This window comes from Plecotus auritus (genome assembly GCF_963455305.1).
Source record: "Plecotus auritus genome assembly, chromosome: 5".
NCBI classification, from domain to species: domain Eukaryota; kingdom Metazoa; phylum Chordata; class Mammalia; order Chiroptera; family Vespertilionidae; genus Plecotus; species Plecotus auritus.
In genome coordinates this window covers 84,835,490-84,847,517 of record NC_137776.1, presented here as the reverse complement: position 1 = coordinate 84,847,517, position 12,028 = coordinate 84,835,490, and the positions used below count along the sequence as shown (strand labels likewise).

The 12,028-nt window shown below is 38.2% G+C and overlaps 1 pseudogene across 1 annotated transcript; it reads left to right on the top strand.

The window, feature by feature from the left end:
* The first annotated feature begins 1,261 nt into the window (after positions 1-1,261).
* On the top strand, positions 1,262-2,260 carry LOC308248142 (S-adenosylmethionine decarboxylase proenzyme 1-like; annotated as a pseudogene). Its single transcript has one exon. The product of its transcript is annotated as an S-adenosylmethionine decarboxylase proenzyme 1-like (transcript).
* Positions 2,261-12,028: the final 9,768 nt, after the last annotated feature.

Here is a 12,028-nt window from a genome sequence, read left to right as displayed (position 1 = left end):
TTCCAATAGTTCATTGGTAGTGTATTAAAATGCAACTGAGAAGAACCTCTTACCCTTTGAGACAGCATGGAGGGATCTGGAGAGTATCATGCTAAGTGAAATAAGCCAGTCAGAGAAAGACAAGTATCACATGACCGCACTCATATGTGGAATCTAAGTAACAAAATAAACAGATGAATGGAGTGGATCTAGAGACATGGAAGCATGAAACAGAGTGCAGAATCTCAGAGGGAAGGAGGGGAGGGTGGGTGCGTGAGAGGTAATCAACCAAAGACCTTGTATGCATACTATATGTATAATCCATGGTTTTATACCAAAACCATACTACTTCGATTACTATAGCTTTGTAATATAGTTTTAAATCAGGATGTGTACTGCTGTCAACTTAGTTCTTCTTTCTCAAGATTACCTTATCTTTTCAGGGGTGAGGGTTGGGAGGGGTGCAGGGAGGGGTCAATGGGGTTTAAAAGGGGACATATGTAATACTTTCAACAATAAAGAATTATTTTTAAAAAATTAAAAAGCAACTGATTTTTATATAATGATTTTGTATCCTGCAACTTTACTGAAATTTTTTTATTTTTTTAACAGTTTTTTTGGGGGGTGTAGTCTTTAGAAATTTTATATATAATGTCATTTTATCTAAAAGTAGAGGTAATTTTACTTCCTCTTGTCTGATTTGGATGCCTTCTTCTTTTTCTTTTTTTTCTTTTTTCTTGCCTAACTGCTCTGGCTAAGATGTCCACTGCTATGTTGAATAAAAGTGTTGAAAGTGGGCATCCTTGTCTTGTTTCCGATCTTAGAGAAAAAAACTTTTAGAGTTTTGTTGCTGAGCATAATATTAGCTCTGGATTTCTTAGATAAAGGCTTTGTAGTACACTCTTTCTGTGTCCAGTTTATTAGGGATTTTATCATTAAAAGATGTTGAATTTGGCTTCCACAGTATGGCTGGTAACATTAGCTAGCGCTCACTCTGCTCTCTAACGTGGAAACAGTGGACTACAAGAAACTAAACTATATCTGACTATTTCCAACAGGCTCACGTTCAACTCTGAGCTCACAAAAAAAAAAAAAAAAAAAAAAAAAAGCCGGGAAAATTTTATTAATTCCTAAAAAAAAAAAAAAAAAGTTAATATAAAATTGTAGCCCAAAAGAAAAAAAGGAACCTGAAACAGCTGGAACAATCCTCAGCAGCGGCGGGAGAAGAGATTTAATTTAGTTGATTTTCTGCAGTTGTTGGTTGTTCGTTCGCCTCACGGTGATGGAAGCTGCACATTTTTTTTCAAAGGGACGGAGAAGCTACTGGAAGTTTGGTTCTCCAAGCAGCAAGCCGAGGCAAGTCAAGGATCTGGGGATCTTCGCACCACCCCGAGATCCGAGTGGGACATACTTTTGAAGAATGTGCAATGTTCAATCATAAGTGTGACAAAACTGACAAGCAGGAAGCTTGTGGACTCAGTGAGAGTAGCAAGTTTGTCTCCAGGAGACGTTTCCTCTTGAAAACATGTGGTATCACCCTCTTGCTGAAAGCACTGGTTCCCCTGTTGAAAGTTGCTAGGGATTACAGTAGCTTTGACTCATTTCAAAGCCGCTTTGATTCTCCTAAGAATTTCATGAAGCTTCTCACCAAGGGTACCCACACCGGAATTTCCAGGAAGAAATAGAGTTTCTCAATGCCGTTTTCTCAAATGGAGCAGCATATTGTATGGGACGTATGAATTCTGACTGTTGGTACTTGTATGCTTTAGATTTTCCAGAGAGCAGGGTAATCAGTCAGCCAGATCAAACCTGGAAATTCTGATGAGTGAGCATGACCCAGCAGTTTTGGAGCAGTTCTACATGAAAAATGGTGGTACTGCAAAGGATGTCACTTGTGAGAGTGGAATTGGTGACCTGATACCAGGTTCTGTCATTGATGCCACAATGTTCTTGTGGATATTCAATAAGTGGCATGAAATCGGATAGAACTTATTGGACTATTCACATCACTCCAGAACCAGAATTTTCTTACGTTAACTTTGAAACAAACCTAAGTCAGAACTCCTCTGAGGTCCTGAGCAGGAAAGTTGTGGAAGTCTTCCGGCCAGGAAAATGTGTGACCACCTTGTTAGTAAACCAGAGTTCTAAATGTCCCACAGTGCTTTCTTTGACCCAGAAGATTGAAAGTTTTAAACATCTTGATTGCCAGAGTGCTATGTTTAATTATTACAACTTTGTTTTTACCAGTTTTGCTAAGAAGCAAAAACAGCAGCAGAGTTGATTAAGAAAAAGAAAGAAAAAACACAAAAAGGAAACACACATAAAAGAAGGCGGTGGCTGCTTTTTAGAAATTGATACCGGGGGCCATGCTTTCCATAACCATCACCTTGTAGTTGCAGAAAGCCCTAGATGTAATGTAGTGTAATCACTTTGAATTGTGTGCATTATCATACCAAAGAGTTAGATATCTTGCATGAATGCTCTTCTGTGTTTATGCGACTCTTGTGAAATTGAAGTGCATGTAGAAAAAAAAATTTACTATATGAAACTTTAAACACTTGTGACAACAATTCAATTTGGTTTATGCACAGTGTAATATTTCTCCAGGTATCCTCCAAAATTCCCCCCAGACAGGGCTTTCGTCCTCATTAGGTGTTGGCCTCACCCTAACCATCAGGGACTGTTCTATTAAATTGCTGCCAGGATGTTACATCCAGTTACCTCCAATTTCTAGAACATATTCTCTACCAATGTTATTGAAAACAATTTCTACTTCATCCAGATGTTTTTTTTGTTTGTTTGTTTGTTTGTTTTTACAATAGCAATTGAAGTTTTTCTGCCTCTTAAGAAAGGGATTACAGTTAACCATTTTGTGTGCTACTATTTTAACATTATTGCTTCCTGAGTTTGTATGCCTTTAATTGATTTTGTTCCTCACCATGGTGTCTCCCCTCCAAATCCTGCCCCAGTAAAGCAATACACTGTTTAAAAATGAAAAGATGCTGAATTTTTCAAGTGATTTTGATATGATCATGTGACTTTTGCCCTTCATTTTGGTAATGTGATATCACATTTTAGCAGCTAGACATGAGATGAACTAAACGGGAAATCCTCTGGGAAAAAAAAATTACCTTCAGGATGCATCACAGAGTAAACTATAAATGGACCAACTCAGGTAAAACCTAGAATTCTCTGATACCCCATTCCATTTCAAAGATTGCCATTTCTCTGTAAATGTGAACCATTTATCAATATTTTTTAAAGGTAACCATTTAGATTTTCCTAGTGCAAGCATTTTTCTTTTCATACCTTTTTTTTTCTACTTTTCCCCCTTAACTTATTGAGCATAGTTCTGCCAGTTGGAATCAATTCTTAAAGCTTGATAAGGAGACATCTGTTGCTGAACCTGGATTCCTTGCTCAGCAAGCAGCCTGTAAGTTAATAATGGGGTCTTAGCACCAAATAATAACTGTTACTTTCCTCCTAATGTCCCTGAAGCATTATTCAATGTGGCACTTACTGCCCCATATATGCAATTTACTTCAGTAAAAGGTCATCTGCAAGTACAGTACTTTATATTTTTTTTCTTTTTGCAAGTATAGCACTAAAATATGCTATAAGATTATATGCCTAAGCATTCACATCCAGCTCAAGGCTCCCATCAAACAAGTCCCATTTTCAATTTAGCCACTCTCTCTTAAAAATGGCAATGGAATCTTCCTTGGTACATGTCAGTTCACAGCAGAAAACATCCTGACTTTCTCAGTTTCCTAAATGTTTTGAATTTTGCCTGGACTCAGGAAAGCTAACAAACCAAATGCTAAAGCAGCCAGGGTTTACCTTCAATGAGTCACACTACTCTTTTCTGGAACGTGAAAGACACCGAGAGTCATCATGCTTCCTTCAAACTATCCAAAAACCCTACCCTAATTTCACTTCAGCTTTCTCCTCTCAACAACAGTATCTTATGATCTTGACTTTACCCAATTTCTGCCTCCCCCCAAATTGAGATCTAAAGAAAGCTCCAAGTTAAGATGATGGATTAAAAACACAAATTTAATTTTACACCCTCTATTATAGTCAGCTTGGCCTGCTATATGTGATTTAACAGCAAAAATTCATTTCTCATGGTTATGGAAGCTGAATAGTTCAAGACTAAGGTTACAGAAGATTCAGTTACTGGTGTGGGTTCTCTATCTGGCTTGCAGTCATCCCCCTTCTCACTGTGTCCACACATGGTGGAGAGAAAGGAAAGATCTGGTCTCTCTTTTTCTTCCTATAATAACACTAATCTTGCCATGAGACCCCAACGTAATGGCCACTACTAAACTCAATTATTTCCCAAAGGCACCACCTTCAAATACCATCACATTGAGGATTAGGGCCTCAACATATGAATGTAACAGGGATACAGACATTTAGTCTAGAAAATTCTGCTTTGGGGCCCCCAAAACTCATGTCTTCACATGCAAAATATATTCATTCCATTCCAACAGCCCCAAAGTCTTAACTAGCATCAATTCTAAAGTCTAAAGTCCAATGTTTCATCTAAATGTCAACTAAATTTCATACAGGTGAGACTCAAGGTCTGATTCATCCTGAGGCAAAATTCCCTTTTAGCTGTAAATCTGTAAAACCATACAAGTAATGTGCTTCCAAAACATAACAGTGAAATGAACATAATATAGAGATTTCCATTCTGAAAGGGAGAAATTGGAAGGAAAAAATAGGTGATGGGTACCAAGCAAGTCCAAAATTTAGCAAGACAAATACTAGTAGATCTTAAGGCTTGAGAACAACACTATTTGATTCAATGATATGCCTATCAGGCACATTAGGGCCACGGTCCCACCTCTGTGGCTCTGCTGAGTGGGAATCGCACCCAAGGTTTCAGATAACCACTGTCTGTCATGTTGAAACAAGGCAATGTTCTCCCCTTTTAACACCAAAGAGTCATTTCTGATATTCTCTGAATTGCCTTTGGGAGCAGTTTTTCCTTGTCTTGAAGAATTAATTGGGCATGTTCACAGCAAAATAACTCTATGTTCTGGTCCCATAGGATCTAACAGTGGTTTTCAACCTTTTTAATGCCGCGACCCTTTAATACAGTTCCTCATGTTGTGGTGACCCCCAACCATAAAATTATTTTTGTTGCTACTTCATAACTGTAATTTTGCTACTGTGATGAATTGTAATGTAAATATCTGTGTTTTCCGATGGTCTTAGGCGACCCTGCTAGCGGTTCTCAACCTGAGGGTTGCGACCCACAGGTTGAGAACTGCTGCTGTAGAGCCCAAGACCAGTGGAAAACACAGATATTTACATTATGATTCATTAACCGTAGCAAAATTACAGTTATGAAGTAGCAACAAAAATAATTTTATGGTTGGGGATCACCACAACATGAGGAACTGTATTAAAGGGTTGCGATATTTAAAAGGTTGAGAATCACTGACCTAAGAAATCTGATAGCCTTCTTTCACTTTGTTCTATCGTCATCCCCTTCAGTTCAAACTGACAGTGTTTCTGCTGAATAGGTTAATGTCTCACACTCATAACAGTCTCCTTATCAAATGGTTGCTCTGCTGCATCCTTAGTGTTCTTTTCAGAACAAGTGTTACAAATTTTTACAATGTGTATAAACTGAGAACTTTCCAAATCTTAATTCTAATTCCTTTTTATTTAACAATTCCACCTTCAATTCATTTATCTCTTCTCAAATTTTATTATAAACAGTCAGGGGAAACCAAACTGCTTCTTCAACACTTCGTTTAGATATTTTAGTTAAACAGCCAGTTTCATCACTCACAATGTTTACCTTCTACTAAACACTAGAATAAAGTTCAGATGAGTTATTTGCCTCTTTATAACATAGATATTCTTTTCTCCATTGTCCAATGTTTCTATCCTTTAACTCTGAGAGATAGCATCCATATTTCTAGCATGCACCTCAAAATTCCTCCAGCCTCTACTCATTGTCCAGTTCTAAATCCGCTTCCACATGTTTAGGTATTTGTTACAGCAGCACCTCACTTTTCAGTACCAAAAGCTTTACTAATCTGCTTGGGCTGCTATAGCAGCTATGAATCCAATCACCCATGCTGCCAGTTTGAATTCACAGAGATGAAGATGGAACAAAATGAAATCTATCTGATTTCTTAGGTTCATACTGGGTGGCTTAAATAGCATAAATTTATTTGTCAGCATTATGGTGGCTGAGAAGTCCAAGATCAATGTTCTGGCAGATTCAGCTTCTAGTGATAACTCTCTTCCTAGCTTGCACATGACCACCGCCTTGCTGTGTCCTCATGGTCTCTCTATCTGTTTTTATAGGAAGACTAAGTTCATAATGGGGGCCCCACCAAAATGCCCTCATCTAAATGTTATTATTTCACAAAAGCCTACCTCCAAATATCATTACATTAAGGATTCAGTGTTCAAAATATGAAATTTGAGGGGAATAAAAACATTCATTGCATAATACCCTCATCAAACCTCTCTAAATTTAAAATGAAAAGATAAATGACATGGCATGGAACCATGAAGACAATAAGAACAGGAGATGGGACCAGAGCAAAAATATTTTGGAATCTGGAAAGCAGACTAATGAAAGATAACAAAATACCAAGCTTACAGTGAAGGAAGTAAGAAATCAACCTCATTTGAGAGGAGTCTAAGATGGTGGCAGATTAATTGGAAAGCACACTGAAATTCTCCCAAGACCAAACTTGAATTATAACTAAAATATAGAAAAAACATCCTGAATAACAAACTGAAGACTAACTGGAAAGAATTCTTATAACCAAGGACATAAAGTGGAGCCCACATAGATACTGGTGGGAAGTGCAGAGACACAAGAGAGCTGGTGGGGCTCCCACAGACCACAGCTGAAGTTCAGATATCTGAGCTGTGATGGGGGTGGGGGGCAGTCCTCCACTGAGAAGTTGTGGTCTAAACCCAGGCTGGACTCCCCAGCCCAGAACACCAGAACTGAGAAAGGTGCCCACATAACATCTGGCTGTGAAAAGCAGTGGAATTGTTATCTGCCAGGGAGAGATGGCTGGAAAAGCAGGCACCCACTTAAAGGGCCAACACACAATATTTCATGTGCAGCCACTCACCTTGGCTCTGGCAGAGTACAGGCAGAGTAGATCAAGCTGTATGAGGAGAATTCAGGGTTGGGGGCTCTGGGGATATAGCTCAGTGGGTAGCTGCATGGATTCCTGGGCTGAGTCATTCCCCCATACTGCAGAGGACATTTTTTCAGGCAGACCTTTACCACCCAGGCAGCTTTTATCCCACACATTCTTGCCCCAGCCTGTGGAGTTTATACCTTACTGTGCTCTACAGCCTGAGGCTCATTAAGAGACTAAGAATAACAATTAGCCTGCTGGCAAAGATCTCTGGAGGCTTTGAATTTTTGCCTGGTCTGCTTCTGGACCTGGGGCTAGGAAAAGCAGACTTCGCTGTGCATCTGGGTCCTGTCCAAATGTACCCAGCACAAGCAGAGGGAGCCAAAAGCTGCCGGTTTCTGATAGCTCCAAACAGGGTACTCAGGGCCAGTTACAAACAGTGTCAGGCACTGGCCTGCACCAGAGAACCTCCGAAAAGACTGGGTAGGGGGGGAATAGCAGATCTACCTAATACATTAAAATAAACTTAAAGAGGAAGCCAAAATGGGGAGATAAAAAACCTCAAATGAAAGGACAAGAAAGTTCTCTAGAAGAAGAGCTAAATGAAATGGAGATAAGCCATTTATCAGATACAGAGTTCAGAGTAATTACTATAAGGATGCTCAACAGCTTGAGAAAAGACATAGAAATTATGAAAAAAATGAAGAATGACATAGCAGAAATAAAGAATACATTGGAAGGAATAAACAGCAGATTAGAGGAAGCCAAGGATCAAATCAGTGAATTAGAAGACAGGGTAGGAAGGAAATCGCTCAATCAGAGAACAAAAAACACACACACACACAAAAAAAAAACAATAAAAATAAAAAAAAGCAGGAGACAGTTTAAGGGAAACCATGAAATATAACAATATCCACATCATAGGAGTACCAGAAGAAGAAGAAAGTGAGCAAGGGATAGAGAACCTGTTTGGACAAATAATGGCAGAAAGCTTCCCTAACCTGGTGAAGGACAATGTCAAACAAGTTCAGGAGGCAAAGAGAATCCCAAGCAAAGGGGCCACACCCAGACACATCATAATTAAAATGCCAAAAATTAAAGGCAAAGAGAGAACCTTAAAGACAGCAATAAAAGAGATCAACCAAAGAACTTCTATGCTTATATGCATATCCCATGTACATAGGCAATAGGGTGGTGAAGGGCTGGAGCAGGGAGCAGAGGCAGGATAGAAGAGGTCAATGGAGGAATATTTTCAATGATAAAGTTTTGTTGTTGTTTTTTAAATAAAAGCAATGGAAAAAAAATGTGTTACCTACAAAAGAGTGACCATAAAGCTGTCAGCTGATTCTCATCAAAACTCTACCGGCCAGAAAGTAATGGTGTGAAGTATTCAAGGGAAAGAAAATCAAAGATCTGAAACCAAGACTAATATATCTAGCAAGGCTATCATTCAAAGTAGATAGTGAAATAAAGAGTTTTCCAGACCAAAAAAAAAAAAAAAAGGCTAAAGGAGTTGATCACCAGCATTGCAAGAAATGCTAAAGGAACTACTGTAATAAGAAGTAGAGAGAGAGATAGAAATACAGGCATAAAAATTAAAATGGCCCTAGCTGGTTTGGCTCAGTGGATAGAGCATCGACCTGTGGACTAAAGGGTCTCAGGTTCGATTCCAGTTACATGCATGGGTGTGGGCTCATGGAGGTGGCCGATCAATGATTCTCTCCATCATTGATGTTTCTATCTCTCCCTTCTCCCTTTCTCTCTGAAATCAATATAAATAAATAAATAAATAAATAAATAAATAGTGTCCCTGAATAATTTAGGAGAATAGTAGTCCATCTCACCAAAGAGTATTTACCAGGTTTATGAATTAACCTCATCCTTTCTCAATGTAATCTTTAAAAGAGGTGCTCAAGGAAGTTTTCAGGGGGCCGACAGTGAGTATCAGCCCTTGGGGAATCTGCCCTGGAGTGGAGTATTGGTGAAAAAAAAAAAAAGTTAAAATAGCAATATATAAGCACCTATCAATAATAACCTTAAATGTAAGTGGATTAAAAGCTCTAATCAAAAGATATAAGGTTGCTGTCTGAATAAGAAAACATGACCCATATATATGCTATCTACAAAAGACTGTTAACATAAAAAAACCATTGAAATATGTAAAGAATTTTTGTGAGTTTATTTGAGCCAAACTGTCGACATATGCCGGGAAGCAGAACCTCAATGAATTGAGATAATGCTCCAGAGAAATGGTGGGTTACATCTGTATTTATACATTGCAATCAAAGGAGGGGATGTAGGTAGGTTACATGAAATCCACTGGTGATAGATTAGAGAAGCAGGAGAAAGCAAAGCAGGGAAACCCCTGGAATTGGATAAAAAGTAAAATAATGGATACATATTTAGGTGGGTGCAGGAACAATTAACATGATAATGAAGGAATCTGTGGTGTCTGTCCTGGCACCCAGCACATTTGGTTGTGCCCCAGGGGGTCCATAAAAAGGAAGGGAAGTTACAAGTTACCCAGACACTTCAAGGGTATGTTATCATAGATGCAAAAAGACAGATAGGCTCAGTTAAGGTAAAGGTTGACCTTGTCAGTGAAGATACTGGCCTAGAATGTAACTGCCCACCATAACTGCGTTTAGTTAAAGTTTAATTTCAGATCATCCTTTGTGATTACTGTAGGTCTCTGAGTCTGCAAGACTGCCATGCAGGCCTTCCCTGAGCTTGTCAGGTTAGCATGTGGCCCCTTTTGTCCACAAGATCCACCTCAGAACAAAAGACCCACAGAGGATGAAAGTGAGGGGATGGAAAAAACATTTTCAATGCAAAAGGAAATGAAAAAAAAAAATGGGATAGCAATTCTCATATCTGATAAAATAGACTTCCAAATGAAGGCTTTAATAAGAGACAATAAAGGTCACTCTATAATTCTAAAGGGATCATTCCAACAAGAGGATATAACTCTGGTAAACATATGCACCCAATATAGGAGCAACTAAATATATATTTAAAAAAAAAAAAAAAAACTTCTGGAAGACTTTAAGGGAGAAATTGACAGAAATACAGTCATAGTAGGGGACTTGAACACCCCACTGACTTCACTGGATAGATGTTCCAGACAAAAATTAACCATGAAACAGTGACTCTAAATGACACACTAGATCAAATGGATTTGACATTGGCAGAACATTTCATCCCACAGCTACAGAATATATCTTCTCAAGTGTGCATGGGACATTCTCAAAAATAGACCACATGTTAGGGCACAATCACTATAAGTTCAAGAAGACTAAAATCATATCAAGTATCTTCTTGGATCACAATGGCATGAAATTGGAAATCAACTACAGTAAAAACACTCAAAAACATTCAAACAAATGGAGACTAAATAGTATGTTATTAAACAATGAATGGGTTACCAATGAGATCAAGCAAGAAATCAAAAACTTCCTGAAAACAAATGAACATGAACACAAAACAGCCCAATATCTATGGGACATGGTGAAAGCAGTCCTGAGAGGGAAGTTCAAAACACTACAGGCCTACCCCAAAGAACAGGAAAACCTTTTAATAAGTTATATAACCCCACAACTTAAAGACTTAGAAAGAGAACAACAAGTAAATTCCAGAGTAAGAAGAAGGAAGGAAATAATAAAGATCAGAGTGGAAATAAATTTCTAATACAAAAGATTAATGAAACCAAGAGCTAGTTCTTTGAAAAGATAAACAAGACTGATGAACCTTTAACCAGTCTCATCAAGAAAATAAGAGAGGACCCAAATAAATAACATCAGAAATGAAAGAGGTGAACAACTGTACCACAAAAATACAAAGGATTGTAAGAAAATACTATGAGCAACTATATGCCAACAAGCTGGACAGTGTGAATGAAATGGACAAGTTCCTAGAAAAACACAATCTTCCAAAACTGAATCAGGAAGAATCAAAAGACCTGAAAGGGCAGAGAACAATTGATGAAATTGAAGCAGTAATAAAAAAAAACTCCCAGCAAACAAAAGCCCGGGTCTGGATGGCTTCAAAGAGAAGTTTCACCAAACATTCAAAGAACTAACACTTATCCTCTCATACAATTCCAAAAAAATCCAAGAGGAAGGAACACTTCCAAGCTCTTTCTATGAGAGTAGCATTACCTTAATTCCAAATATTTCAGATAAAGACATTATAAAGAAAAAAAATTATAGGCCAATATCATTGATGAATATAGATGCTAAAATCTTCAACAAAATATTAGCAAATAGGATCCAGCAATATATTTAAAAGATCACACACCAGGACAAGTGGAATTAGTTACAGGGATACAGGGCTGGTACAATATTTGCAAATCAGTCAATGTGATACATCACATAAACAAATGGAAAGACAAAAATCACATGATCATATCAATAGACACAGAGAAAGCACTGGACAAAATCCAACACCCATTTCTTACAAAAACTCTCACAAAGTGGCAATCGAGGAAGCACACCTCAACATAATAAAGGCCATATATGATAAACTACAGCCAACATCATACTCAATGGGCAAAATAAAAAATAATTTCCTCTAAGAACAGGAACAAGATAGGGATGTCCACTTTTATTTGTTATATTGTAAATCAGAAGACGCCTTAATCAACAAGCCAAATTTATTTGGAGTCCTGTTTCACTAGCGCTAGCAGACCCAGAGGAAAATCTTGATTCTCAAATTCTGGGCCCAATATGGTGAAAGATTCCCAAATGTATATGTTTTTCAGCTTTTTATCTCCCAAATTTGGAATGAGACTTCTGGACCTTCTGAGAAAAAGTCCTGTTTGCTGGAACAGACCGTGAGACCATATCTCAAGGCCTGGCCTTGCGCCAGCACCGACAACTCTGTTTAGGGCATAGTTTATGGCCTCTTTGGAATGGGGA